This window comes from Capsicum annuum, chromosome 12, assembly GCF_002878395.1.
Source record: "Capsicum annuum cultivar UCD-10X-F1 chromosome 12, UCD10Xv1.1, whole genome shotgun sequence".
Classification (NCBI taxonomy): Eukaryota; Viridiplantae; Streptophyta; class Magnoliopsida; order Solanales; family Solanaceae; genus Capsicum; species Capsicum annuum.
Window position 1 is genome coordinate 163,611,048 of NC_061122.1, and position 14,541 is coordinate 163,625,588.

The 14,541-nt window shown below is 31.7% G+C and overlaps 1 pseudogene; it reads right to left on the reverse strand.

Annotated features, from left to right (window-relative positions):
• Nucleotides 1–869: 869 nt before the first annotated feature.
• The window catches only part of LOC107849144, an 18,812-nt pseudogene continuing 5,140 nt past the window's right edge, over nucleotides 870–14,541 (reverse strand).

A 14,541-nucleotide genomic window follows, 5' to 3' on the forward strand; every position in this document is an offset into this window, starting at 1 on the left:
GAGCTGTGCCAAGAACCAGTCAATAGAGAAAGGAGTACCAATAAAGTTTCAGTGTTCATTTTCAGAACTCTCACATTTTTATGCTACTTGGTTGAGTACTAAATTTTTTCAAGAAAATTCCCTTAAATTGTTTCGAAAACAAGCCCAATTAACTGCCGACTAAGTCCAGTAAATTGTCAAGAACAAAGCACTGCAAAAAGATGTGACAGCACGATACTCATCAAATCACAAACCACCACAATATCACATACCACCAAACTTAGCCTAATCGAGGAACGGGGAAAGGAGTATCATATTACAAGACGCTAGGAGCTGATATGTACATATGTTTACAAGAGAACAATGAGAAAATGAACTGTACAAGTATAAACATATGTACATTGAACACACAATACAGTTCCACCATGATGGTCAATTAAAAGCGTCTTTCTTCAAGTAATTGAACTGTACAATACCAATAGCCAGCCTGACAGAAACTAACTGATCAAGTCAATAATGAAAAAATATGATAACAACTTTACCAATTACTCGAAGGCATCCCTTCTTAGCTTAGAGTATATATACTTTTCAAAAAGGGCACACACATAAACAGACACTCGAACTTGTCCACAGTTGTTAAGTGAACACTCCAACTTCCACTTCAACTCATAGCAAAATATTTTAGGTGTGTTTTCACCAACAGTTTTGTACATAGTTCCAAACACTTCAACTCATATGAAACACTTTAGGTTTGTTTTTAATCAATAGTTAAATGACCATCCAGAACAAATTCAATCTCACTTTGGTTGCAAGTAGAAGGTAGAAGCTTAAAGTGGTAGCAAGAGGGTTCTGTTTGACATTTAACTATTCCCTTGGTAATAAAAGTCAAATTTTACCAAAATTTCGGATTCGAGATCAAACCAATTCAATAAATACATTAGCATGTCTTTACATAACCATAGTTAGTTAATTTCCACAAAGTTTAGTGACTACAACATCATTTGATACAAACATTAATATCAGGCCTGCTAAACATTACACATTCATGGATCTTATTCCATCACCTTTTCTTCCTCCCCTTTACAAGGACCATAAGCTCTACTAAAAATAATATAGCAGTGTGTGTTAACCAGACTAAATCCTGCAAGAACCAAAATAATAGTAAGTCGTAATGGCCCTTGTTTATATTGCTCGATATTCAACTCTCTTGCCCTTCTCTTTTGGTTAAGTCATCGATGGTATTCATTAAAAAGCTAGCTAGTACGAATCCCACTCCCGTACCAAGTCCTATTAGAGAAGCAGCAATACTTGACATGCTTCCAGGAAATTCTGATATATAAAATTCATTTTGGCCGATAGCATTCAAGGCTTATGCAAAATCCAGTAAGGCAATTCTGAGAAAGTAGCCACACTGTTGACATAAGGATAACACCTTTTGGATCATCAGAGTGACCATTCTTGATTGCAATACTTCTCCGGACACCTTTCACGACTGCCACCACTAAGACTGAAAGGAAGAAAAGAACTAAACTAAACTCTATTCTCTCTTTTGAGCTGAAATAAGTAGGTTTTCCAGTCAATTTTGATGCAACGAGAAGAATCAAACAGTCATAGAGGACAATCCAAAGTATACCAGAGATGACACCAAAGATGCCAAATGAGGCAACTGGGATTTCAAAGCTTGAACTAATATGTCGATCCATGGTATTCGCTTGAAGTACTGGAAAAGAGCTTTGGCTTATATTTATGGCCAATACAACCCCTGTCAACAAGATTGGAACAACATGGAGCAATGCTTTCAGCTCCTCTACTTGATCTACAGTGCAAAGACGCCAAGGATCTGTTGCTTCTCCATCTGGGCTCAAGTCTAGCTGAGGATCTTGCACAATGCAAGCTTTATTCAGAAACCTAAAGGTGATTTGAAGTCAAAATGCAATATGAACAAGTTCATAAGGACAGGGAAAACCATCCAAAAGCATCATGAATTTTGAACAACATGACATGAGGTCTCTTTAAACAACAAAACCTTGAATCAGTATCACATTGATTCATCAGCTCGCGCAGGTTAAAGAAATGAACTTCACAATTTCCTATAGAGGTAAGAGAAGGGCAACAGCTATAAAATGATGGATCAAATAATAGTTCAATTCAGGACGAAAAAGCATACAGGCTAAATAACCAATTAACTATTTACCATTACAAGATAGAATGACCAACAGAAAAGTAAACGATTGGTAAGAATGGAGTTACCTTAATTTATCACTTGGAAGAACTATACTTGATTTTTTTTTGATGGTATAGTATATCTGCACTCTCTAACAACAATCTATGACAGCTATTTCTATAAGCAGCTACAACCACTTGAAAAATTCCAGTAATTAATTTAGGCTTCAGCTTCACGTAGAATAGAGTACCCAAATAAATTGAAAGAGTTGCAAACAACATTAGCAAAACAGGAGCTCCAAAACCTAAAGCCCACGCCATGTTGACTTGGATATAAACAAGACACGTGAGAGCAACCACGAGAGACAACGTGTACAAGGCATAGTACCAGCTGAAGTATCTCTCCATTGTACGCATATTTTCTTGATATGCTTCCCATTTTAACTGATCAGAACCAAATACAAGAAAGTTGCTCAATTTTCAACACAAATGAAGTAAAAACACAAATGGGTTCCCCTATATTCTTGAAAATTCAAGAAAATTACTCAATTTTCAACACAAATGAAGCAAAACATGTACAAATAATCAATGTTTAAACACTCAAAGAGTGAAAATAATTGATGTAGATGAAGAAGAAACAGACATAAATCTCTACTCGATTCTCTATCACGCTGTGAGGAAAAGCACGAATCAAACAAATTCAGTTAGGATTTTTGTGTTAGCGAGAGACCGAGAGAGAGGGAGAGACGCGTTCGTTTGCGGCGTTGAATAATAGGACGCGTCTTTTGAATTTTCCCTTGAAATCGGGTCAAGCTATGGGTCGGATAATCTGTTAAATTAGGGTGGGTTGATATTTGGGGATAAAATATATAAAAACTGATTAATGGTTAAGATTATGCTACGTGGCATGTTGTTAGTGAGAGGGGTATATATGTACCCAATCATTAACGGCGGGGATATATTTTTACCCAAAATATAACGAAGAATATATATGTATCTTTTATCAAAATTCAGGGGTATATTTGTACCTTTACTATTTTAAAAATAAAATTTAGATATTTAAAAAATATATGAAAAATAATATAAATTGTAATTTTTCTCACATCAATATGATGAAAAACTACATTATTTTAAAATGTTGGTCAAAATGATATCGATTGACTCTTAAAAGAAAAACTATAACAATTAAAAGGAAGAAGGGAGTAAAATTTAGAAAATTTTAAAGATAAATTTCTTCAATTAAAATATTTATTAGATCTTTTTTTTACATTTAGTGTTTTATATCATATATTCCTCTCTATACTCTGGTTCTAGAAAAAAAAAAATTGTTAGAAAATCCTTAAAATCACTTAATTAAATTTTTTGTCATAGATAAGATACGTTGAAAAAATCTATATTTCAATTTTGATCATGGTTTGACCTTTAATTCCTTTATAAGGCAAGCCAAATTCTTTTTCTCTTACTCATAATTTGCATTAAATATTACATTTTTTAATAAAAAGATTAGTCCATTGATTTTACAATAAATTTGCATTTTTTTCAAAATAAAAAAAGAAAAGAAAAAGGACAATCTCTGAACTTTTTAAGGAAATCTATTCAGTTATAATATTGGGAGATGGAGAAGAGGAAAAAGAGAATAATACGATCCCAAAATTTTGGTAATTATATATTTGTATAAGGTTATAAACTGCTCATGTTGATCTAAATACAATCTTCATGTAATTAGTTGTTTTTTCTAATTATTTTAAGAATTCAATGAAAAAATTATAGATAATTTTATCCACGCCTTTGAAACATGCATTACAAATGTTAAAAGTAGAAATTAGTGAATGGTGTCATATAATGTTGAAAATGAAGATAGCGTCATTGATCAACATTGAATTAATTATGCAACAAAAATAACATAAATTACACTTATTCAATCAATTAAAATTATATTTATTATATTTAAAGTTTGGGTCTGGGCTCAGCACGATAAGAGTATATAAGAGAGTATGTGAAATTTTGGTAGTCCTCACAATAAATTTTTTTGTCAATTTTATCCCTAATTTAAATTGAAATTACTCTACAAATTTTTATCTATTTTGGTAAATTTGAACAATTACATGAGCTTATTAAACGCTATAAAAGTGATGAGTCATGAAAAAAACGATAGTGACACCATAAAACGATTTATACAATTAAATTTAAAATTGATCCAAGGGTTTTTTGTCTTTTGTAGAAATGTTTATTAATCTTACTTCAAATTTTTATTTTTTCTAACAAATTTTCTATGGACAAGTAATTAAATATTTTGTTCATATTTTAGAAAATTAGAACTTGAATTCTTGAACCGGGGGTCTATCGGAAACAACCTCTCTACTTCTTTGGAGGTAGTGGTATGGTTTGCGTACATCTTACCCTCCCCAGATGGTCTGCGTACATCTTACCCTCTTCAGACCCTACTTTGTGGGAATACACTGGGTTTGTTGTTGTTGAAGTAATTAAATATTTTGACATTCCCTTTCTAACTTAGTACATGCTTAATTATTAAATGAAAAAATATTTTTTATATATTGATAAAAATATTTTAAAATTTAATTTTTTTAAAAAAAAAATTCAATCTAACTCTCCAAATAGTAATGATACTAATTAATGAAAAATGAGAGTAATTCTTTTTCACATTTTTGGGTGATGAACTTTAAAAAAAGGGGGGGGGATTATCAACATTTTATAGAATTTAGGATAAAATAAGTAATTTAACATGAAATATAAAAGTTTCAAACACATTTAAGAAATATCAACATAAATTTCTTAACATGTATTTTTAGGAAAAGAAATTACTAAAGTTAAAAACAAAGTGTTAGTAACTTTTCAATTTCTTTTGTATGGTTTAATATGAAGAAAAATTATTAAGGTAAATAAGGTGAAAAATATTTTTGTAAACAAACTATCTATTCTTAGAAAGAATGCAATGCATATTATTTTTAATACCACAAATCAAACAACCACTAAAAATAATATAAGAATAACTAATCATAGAACTGCTAATCTCATACCTAATCCCAACATAACTTGGTTCCCAACCAAACGACTCTTAAACTTCATATGTTTGAAGTTTGAAGAATTTGAGGATTTGTGTCTCCATTTAAAAATTTGAATATCTATATCTATAATCTATTATCTATATCTATAATCTATCTATAATATATTAAATGTGTAAAGGGTCTTAGAAATGTTGGTTGAACTTTTTGCCCTTCATTAAAGTCTTTGCTTTAGACAAAATCGTATTTTCATTATCTTTTTTAACATTTAAGAGTTGAAAATTAATTAAATATATCTATGGTAAAATCTTTCCTTATTATAAGTCACCAGAATTAATGACAACTAATACTTTTTTCATTATTTTAAGAATTCTAAATCAACTAAACTTGATTTTAATAAGATTTGAAAAAACTAAAAATCTACAATATATTAAAAGTGTGACTTGAACTTTTTTGCCCTTTATTAAAAGACTCCACAATAAACAAAATTATTTTTTTACTACTTTTTTCATATATTAATTATTAGTACTTATTTGTAAGATATATAAAAATTCCTTGATCATTTAATATTTTTTTCTAAATATTTAGTATTTTGAGGTCAGCCAAAGAAATCTTTTATTGAAACATTCCATAATTAAAATACTATGTTGGTGTATCCTAATATAAAGACACTAAAATTAATTGTAAAATTTTCTACCCAATTAAAATACCTTTTGTGTTATTTTTTCCTACTTATATAAATTCTGTCACTTTCATGCCAATCGAAATTCCACACACGCATTATTTTTCTACAGGTAATAGGTAATTTAACTTTCTCTTATCACATGAATTGTCTATTGGAGATTGCTAACTTTGTCTATCTCAATCAAGAATTAAATAATGGATCGTTGATATTCCTACCCTTTATTATTTGTAATTGTTGTAATTTGTAAACATATTATAGTCGATGATGGACGTACTTTGAGTAATAAGTCAGATTTGTTGGGATTATGTGAATTCTAGATTAGTCATGCAGTGGCTTAGTGCTTTGGGGGTGATTAAAGGCTAATTTATTAAAATTTTACATAAATACATCGTGTTATACGTTTGATTGAATTGTAATAATTTTGAGTTTATTATATATTGTGTTTTGTTTAATAACTGCCTTTTTTTCTCAATTGTTCTTACAAGCATTGGATATTAGGATGGACAATGGGTAATCAATTTCTACCAAACTACTGCTTTTAGTTGAGGATATGATTGTCCTATTAGGGGTTTTAGCCCTGATTTTCTTACCAAAATTAAGTTATACTTTTTCTTTGAAAGAAAATAAAAGTAACCATAATTACTTTTACTTTTCTTAAAAGGAAAATATAAAACTTTTTCATATTTGGCAAACCTCTTTCTTGGAGGCTAGGTTTTGAAACTCTATAAATAGAAGATCCCTCTTCTCATATCATAACACAATAGCATCCACAATATAGTCCTTAAAGAGTTTTGTTTCTGGAGAGATTTTCTCTCATAGTTTTTTTATGTTTTTGATTTAGTTTTTTAATATGTAGGCTAATTATCCAAACCATATCTAATAATATGTTTTTAGTATATTTTTGTGTCGTCTGATTTATTGTCTCAAGATTTGCAAACTTTAAGCTTTCGCATGACGCCCTCTCAATTTCGAACCCAATAAGTAGTATCAGAGCCTACGGTTCAAAGATTTAATGGTTTGGTAAAATGAGGTTAAAGACAAGTTTAAAGCAGTTCAAATCAATTTGCAACCAATTTGATGATAAAGAAGATATATGTCCAAAAAAGCTACACATGGAGAAAAAGTTTCAAACAAACTTTCAACGATCCTGCTGCTAATTCATCTTTAAAATAAAAATCAATTTACAACCCATGTTTATGGGTTTCAATTTTCAACTCATACTTGCTTTAACGCTTGGGCTCCTTTTAACTCATGCATTTACTTTTAACGCATGAGCTCCACTATTAATCTATGCTCACTTTCAATGCACAAGGCTCCACTTTTAACCCTGTTTACTAAAATACAGGGCTTCAATAATATCAACCCATGCTTTTATTTTTTAATACATAGGGCTCCAATTTTAACCCATATCAATTTTTAATCATGGTAAGCAGCAGTGATATGAGAAGAATATGTGAAAAATGAAGATTAGGCATAAGAAGAAGGAGGATCAAGAATATTTTGCAGAAAATCAAGCCAAAAAAGGGAGATTTGTTAGGATTTTTTGCCCTGATTTTCTTACCAAAATTAAGTTTTACTTCTTCTTGAAAAGAAAATAAAAGTAACCATGATAACTTTTACTTTTCTTGAAAGAACAATGTAAAATTTTTCTATGTTTGGCAAACCTTTTTCTTGGAGGAAAGGTTTTGAAACTCTATAAATAGAATGATACGAGTACGATCGCGTAGATGGACTTATGAGGGCGTATGTTAGACCCGAGACTTGGTGTGTGCAAATGAATTGCAAAGGAGCACCTAAATGGACACCAATATCGTCCATACATAGCACTCAGTGCCTATTGAAGCATTTGACTAAGGGGCCATTTTGGACATTTCACACTTTATTTTGTAACCTACTATAAATAGAATAATATAGGGTTTTAGTCATTAGTTTTTGTTGAATATTGAAGTTGAACACTTGAAACTCTCTCTTGTGAGAAAGGCCCACATGGTCTGAACTAGTAACTAGGGAAATCAACATTGAGTATGGATACACTCGTGTTGGACTCAAGCTTGGAAACGTTGGATGCTTGAGAGATCGAGGTCACTCTTGTGCCAACGTAAGAGTTAGGTATTTGTTGTGTATAATGTTAAAGGTCCAAGAGTGGAATAGGCTTTTGGGTTTTTAAGATTATACCTTCAATTTGTCTAGTTATTTATCCTTTTACCTTCTTGTAATCTTGTTTAGTGTTTGTGTTGTAATCTTGTGTTCTTGTTGTTATTGTTAAATCCGAATCTTGTATCTTCGTGTTCATCATCTTATGTTGTTAATCTAGATTGTTGTCCACTAATTTGGTGTAATAAATACCTTGTTATCTTCTTGTTATGGTGTTCTTGGGAAGCCGAGACTTATCTCCAAAAGGGTTCACGGATTTCTTCTATTTTTTGGACTATTTTTGGACTGATTTCGTATTTCCGTTGTCATTTCCGTATCATTTGGTATCAAAGCATGGCTTGATTTTGTTCCCACAAGATCAATCTTGGGTTTGTTAGTTGAAAAATTAAAAAAAAATTGTTAAAAAAGTTGAAATCTTAAAATTCCAGAAAAGTAGCAATTTGTCCATGTTTTGTTCTTGGCCGAAAATTGTGTTCTTGTTATATATTGACCAATATTTTTACTTTTCTTTGTTGTCTCTAAGTTTTAGTTTTGTTCCTCACTAACACGTTGAGTCTATATTTTAGATTTGAGCTTGAAATATTGATGTTGTTAATGTGAACAAAGTGTGATCGATTGTTGTTGGTATTGTTGTCGCGGGTTCGAGACTTGAACGTGTGATGTGTTGTTGGTTCAAGTTTTGAACGTGTATTGTGGAGATTGTGTTGTGGAATTTAATCTTGGGAAGTTGTTGTGTTGTTTGGGAGGTCCAACTTGAACCTTAGAACTTCAAGACTCAAAGTTTGTATTCTTGGTGTTCTTGGTGTTCTTCATCATCTCCATATATTGTTGAAAAAAAGTGATTGTTGATCTTATAAGTTGAAGAAAAAGAGTGTGTATTGTGTTAGTCTTGCAAGACATAGATCCAAGTTTCAAGGTGTAGTACTTGTGACACAAAGACTTTTTCTACTCACTAAAGACGTTACATCATTTCTCAACCACTTTCCCATGAAACAAGGGTCCATGTTTTAAGGAAAAATACTACAAAAGTCAAGTCTGGAAATTTGAAACTTGAAAAAAAGGATCCAAGACTTATTCTTCCCTCCTTAAAACAAATTTCACCAATCCAAATTAAAATTGGTCAAGACTTGGACTTTGGAAAATAAAAATTGTAGAAACCGCAATCAATACGTGGCTGCCACATCATCAAGTTACTGTTCATGCATCAAATTTTGGCTCAAATTTCAGTTTTTCTTAGTTTATTTTCATTGTTCCGTAGTTTCATTTGTTGGTTCCAATACTAATTGGCAAACTAGTACTCATCTACTAGATTGTTAGTTAGTCTTTATGTTCGTTCATTCGTGTTTAGCATTTGTTGTGTGATTTTTTTTCTTTTTTGAATTCGTTGTGTCTTGTTGGTTAAATTCCATAAATAATTTTTCTTTTGAGTGAACTCAAACAAAAATCTATTTCGGGCAAGAGTAGACTCGACCCTCAATCACTCGCGAAGCACAAGTCGACTTTCAACACTTGTGAAACTAAGTGTGAGGTAAAAATTGAGAGTGAGAATGTGGTGAGACATTTTTGATCTAACAAGTTTGTTTGTTGTTTGTTGTTGTCCTTTGCTTTCGATACCATGGCTGCCACTAATCTCGATGCCACATTTGATCGCATCAATGATGATATTGAAGAAATGAAATGGCACGTGGAAAGGCTACGCCAATTGTTACCTAAACTTATCCCACAAAATTCAACTTCCCTTGTCCAAACACCGTGTACCGAGAGCTTTCCAAAGGAAGAGGTGTCTGCCCCAACCCACACCAAGGTAAAGAGGAGATTAAAACATCTTTGGTATTTGATAGTGAACTTATAGAGAGTGAAGCACTTGCTAGTTTCAAATCTATCCGTGAGATAGATCATGCTCTCTTTAGGTTTAATGTTTTGTTTGAAGATGATATAAACACTCCTAATGAACCTAGTTGTGAAAATGATGGGATAGCTAGCCTTGAAGGCTATAGCCGATATGCTAACTCACTATGGTGTGACAACATTTCTCCTAAAGATTAAAATCTCTTCTTGAAAGATGATAGTACTCTTATGGGCAAGAAATGTGTAGTCTCGGAAATGAGTACTCTTAGTAGTACTCTTGGTGTTCATGATGATAAATTTACTCTTAAATGTAGTTCACTACTTGGGCATGTGAATGAAGTGCTTAAAAATTCACAAGTTAGTGATGGTGTCTATAGAATTGATCTTGATAATGCGCATGACTCTTTGAACATCTTGTGTGGTAAAAGAATCACGATTAGTTTTGTTCATAGAGATCATGTGTATGAAAATATTTTTGTGTATGAATGTGGGAGTGACATTCTAGGGAAAGGAAGGGATAGCTTTGGCTTAGGCCCCTAGCAAATTCTTCCATTTGATCCCGATACCATCTTAGGGTGGGAAAAGATAACTCTCGGCTTATTTTCATTTTGGTTTGGTATTTATCCGAGCCACTTCCTTTGTCACATTTATACTAATATTTTCATGTTTAATACAAAGGACCAGTGGATATACTTCAAATTTATTCCCCCTCGGCATGGCATATTAATGTGTTTATTTTTGCTAACCCTAACCCTCCCTCGTGTCATGAGGATGTGTGCTTGTTTGTCTTTTCTTGATTTTACAAGGTACGGATTCGAGGTCGAATTCTTTTCAAGAAGGGGAGGATGATACGAGTACGATCGCGTAGATAGACTTATGAGGGTGTATGTTAGACTCGAGACTTGGTGTGTGCAAATGAAGTGCAAAGGAACACCTAAATGGACACCAAAACCGTCCATACATTGCACTGCAAGGGCTCCTATTGAAGCATTTGTCTAAGGGGTCATTTTGGACATTTCACACTTTATTTTGTAACCTACTATAAATAGAATAATGTAGGGTTTTAGTCATTAATTTTTGTTGAATATTAAAGTTGTAACTAAATAGAATAATGTAGGGTTTTAGTCATTAATTTTTGTTGAATATTAAAGTTGTAACACTTGAAACTCTCTCTCTTGTAAGAAAGGCCCCCATGGCCGAAACTTGTAATTAGGGAAATCAACATTGAGTGTGGATTCACTCGTGTTTGACTCAAGCTTGGAAACGTTGGATGCTTGGGAGATCGAGGCCACTCTTGTGCCAACGTAAGAGTTAGGTATTTGTTGTGTGTGATGTTAAAGGTCCAAGAGTGGAATAGGCTTTTGGGTTTTTAAGATTATACCTTCAATTTGTCTAGCTATTTATCTTTTTACCTTCTTGTAATCTTGTTTAGTGTTTGTGTTGTAATCTTGTGTTTTTGTTGTTATTGTTAAATCTAAATCTTGTGCCTTCTTGTTCATCATCTTATGTTGTTAATCTAGTTTGTTGTCCGCTGATTTGATGTAATAAATACCTTGTTATCTTCTTGTTATGGTGTTCTTGGGAAGCCGAGACTTGTCTCCAAAAGGGTTCACAGATTTCTTCCATTTTGTGGACTGTTTTTGGACTGATTTCATGTTTTCGTTGTCATTCCCATATCATAAAAGACCCCTCTTCTCATATTATAACACAATAGCATCCACAATGTAGTCCTTAAAGAGTTTTGTTTATGGAGAGATTTTCTCTCATAGTTTTTTTATATTTTTTATTTAGTTTTTTTTAATATGTAGGCCAATTGGTCAAACCATATCTAATAATATATTTTTAGTATATTTTTGTGTCGTCTGATTTATTGTCTCAAGGTTTGCAAACTTTAAGCTTCCGCATGACGCTCTCTCAATTTCGAACCTAACAAGTCCGTCACATACAGTTTCGAGGTAATATCAATACTACGCATTTCTTATTGTGGTTCATAAAATCCATAACCTAAGGTAGAGTCGTTAATTGGGTCGGGCCGAGTCAACCCGGAATTGGCCCGTCAAATTTAGCCAGTTTGTGGGCCGGTTCTATTTCGGGCCAGGTTAAACAGGTCGGTCCGGTTCTGGGCCCAACAGTAAATTTTAAAAAAACAACCCTGGACCGACCCACTAAACCTAACCCGGTCCAACCCGCCTAAAACTGGTCCAAAATAAAAAAAAAAATAAAAGTTTTTTCTCCAATATACACTATATATACCCACCTATATACATTTTAAATACGTTAAACAATATATATACACTATATATATAGTATATACTACATTAGAATTTAAAAAACATATACACATATACACAATTACACATGTAATCATGTATACGACTATACGTTGTTAAATATATATACTACTCTAAATAAAATATATACTACAAGATATATACTACAATATAATGATATGTATACTAATTTATAAAGCATATACACATGTATACGTTAAATATATACTACTTTAGAGTCTATATTCTATATATACACATATATACGTACCATTCAATATATGTACTACTTTAAAAAATATGGTACAAGATATATACTATAATATAATGATATATATACTAATTTATAAAACATATACACATGTATACGTCAAATATATGCTACTTTAGAGTCTATATTCTATACATACACATATATACGTTCCATTCAATATATGTACTACTTTTAAAAATATGCTACTTAATATAATAAATTAATAATACTTGATAGTAAATTAGTAATACATTAAAACTAAGTATTTAATTTAAACTAGAAACTCAATTTAAATCATTAAATGGAAAAAATTACAAAGTAAGGACTAAGGAGTGAATAAATGTTCTATTTTATTGATTGCAAAATGATTCAAAATTTATAATGTACATGAATGAATAATCTACAAAGTTTTCATCATTTTTTTCAACTTATCCATATTAATATTAACGGAAACTTGCATAGGATAGTCAAAGTCAATAGGGGCAAAACCATGTTTTGAACTTGATTCTGCTGAGTTCTCCCTTGAAGTTATAATTTTTTCAAGTTTCTCTTTGTCGTTTGGCTCCATCTCTATTCCTTGATTTCTTCGTTCCACTCTAATCCAATCTCTAAGGCAAACTAGAACATTCATAGCATTGCTTACCAATGAGTGTCGGTTGTCTCTAAGCTGCTATCGTCCTTGACTAAAAGCGCTCTCCAATGCAACGGTTGAAAATGGAACATTCAATATATCTCTAGCTAATCTTAAAAGTACAGGATATTGTGTTTCATTATTCTTCCACCAATCCAACACATTGATCCATCATCTGCGATCCTCTAGCGGCGTTTAAAGATAATACTTAAGCTCTTCCCGATAAGTTATTGTGTAAGTTCCCGCCTCAATACTGTTTCAACAATTTAAATCATAAAAGTAATCAGGAAAACCACTATGTGCCGGACTTTTAGAAGATGATGGTTCCTCGAGAGGATGAGGAGTGACAGTTGGAGTGATATTTTTCGGTACAGCTAAATCAAGTAAATCAGCATAATGATTATATAATTTATCTATGTAAGCGTTCGCATCACCCATAGCCGTCCACAAATCTGGTTGTTTTTGTTCTCCAGCATCAGAATCATTGTTAGTATTTATCTCTAAGTTAGAATAAATAAGAGTACTAAAGTGGCACATAGTAGTATATTTCATACACGAATGTAGCATAGCACCAACCAAGTAAATAGGGGGAATCGGAAAAAAATATTTTTAAAATTTAGCAAACATAGCACCAATAGCTTCTTTGTAATCTTCTTTATTCTTATATTCTTTGAGCAAACCAGAAATTTCGGCTATATATGCTAAAATATTATAAACAGTAGGATAATAAGCATTGAAAAATTCAACCATAGCTATATAAACGTTTCCCAAAAACTTAACAAGATCATCAACTACAGCCCAATCAGAATCATGTAGCAAACATTCAGCCGAATCAGTAAATGAACCACAATGTTGGTTAAAAGTTACTGTAATAGGAACTAACTTTATATTTATGACAAGTTTTTAAAAAATCATACGTAGCATTCCATCGAGTATCACATTCTTCAGGCATCAATATCGGTGCAAGTCCATTTTGTTCACATTTAACTTTAAATTCTCTAATTCTTTTTCTTCGATTATATCCTTGAATAAAACCAACAGCAAACCAAATTCTTTCAATATAAAGCTCAAAAAACTCAAGACCATCTCTTACAATTAAATTATATATATGACAAGCACACTTAACATGAAATGTTTCAGGTAACGACGGAGATAGCTTAGATTTTAACTTTGTAATAGCAGTCTTGTTGTTAGAAGCATTATCAAAAGCAATACATAAAATTTTATTTTCGATACCATAAAATTCTGCAACTTTAGCAATCGAGTCAGCAATAAAATCTCCAATATGTTTACGATCTTCATCATACAAAAAAGCTAGAATACGTTTTTGCATAACAAAATTACTATCTATCCAGTGACAAGTAATGGTTAAATAATCATTTTTATTAACAGCACGACCAAGATCAGAAGTTAGTGGCGAGGTTTCTTAATTTATCCATAATATAAATCAAACTAAAAAAAATTCAAAATACACAAATATAATAAAATTAAATATTCAACAATTAATACACTAATTTTTAATTAGTGTATTAATT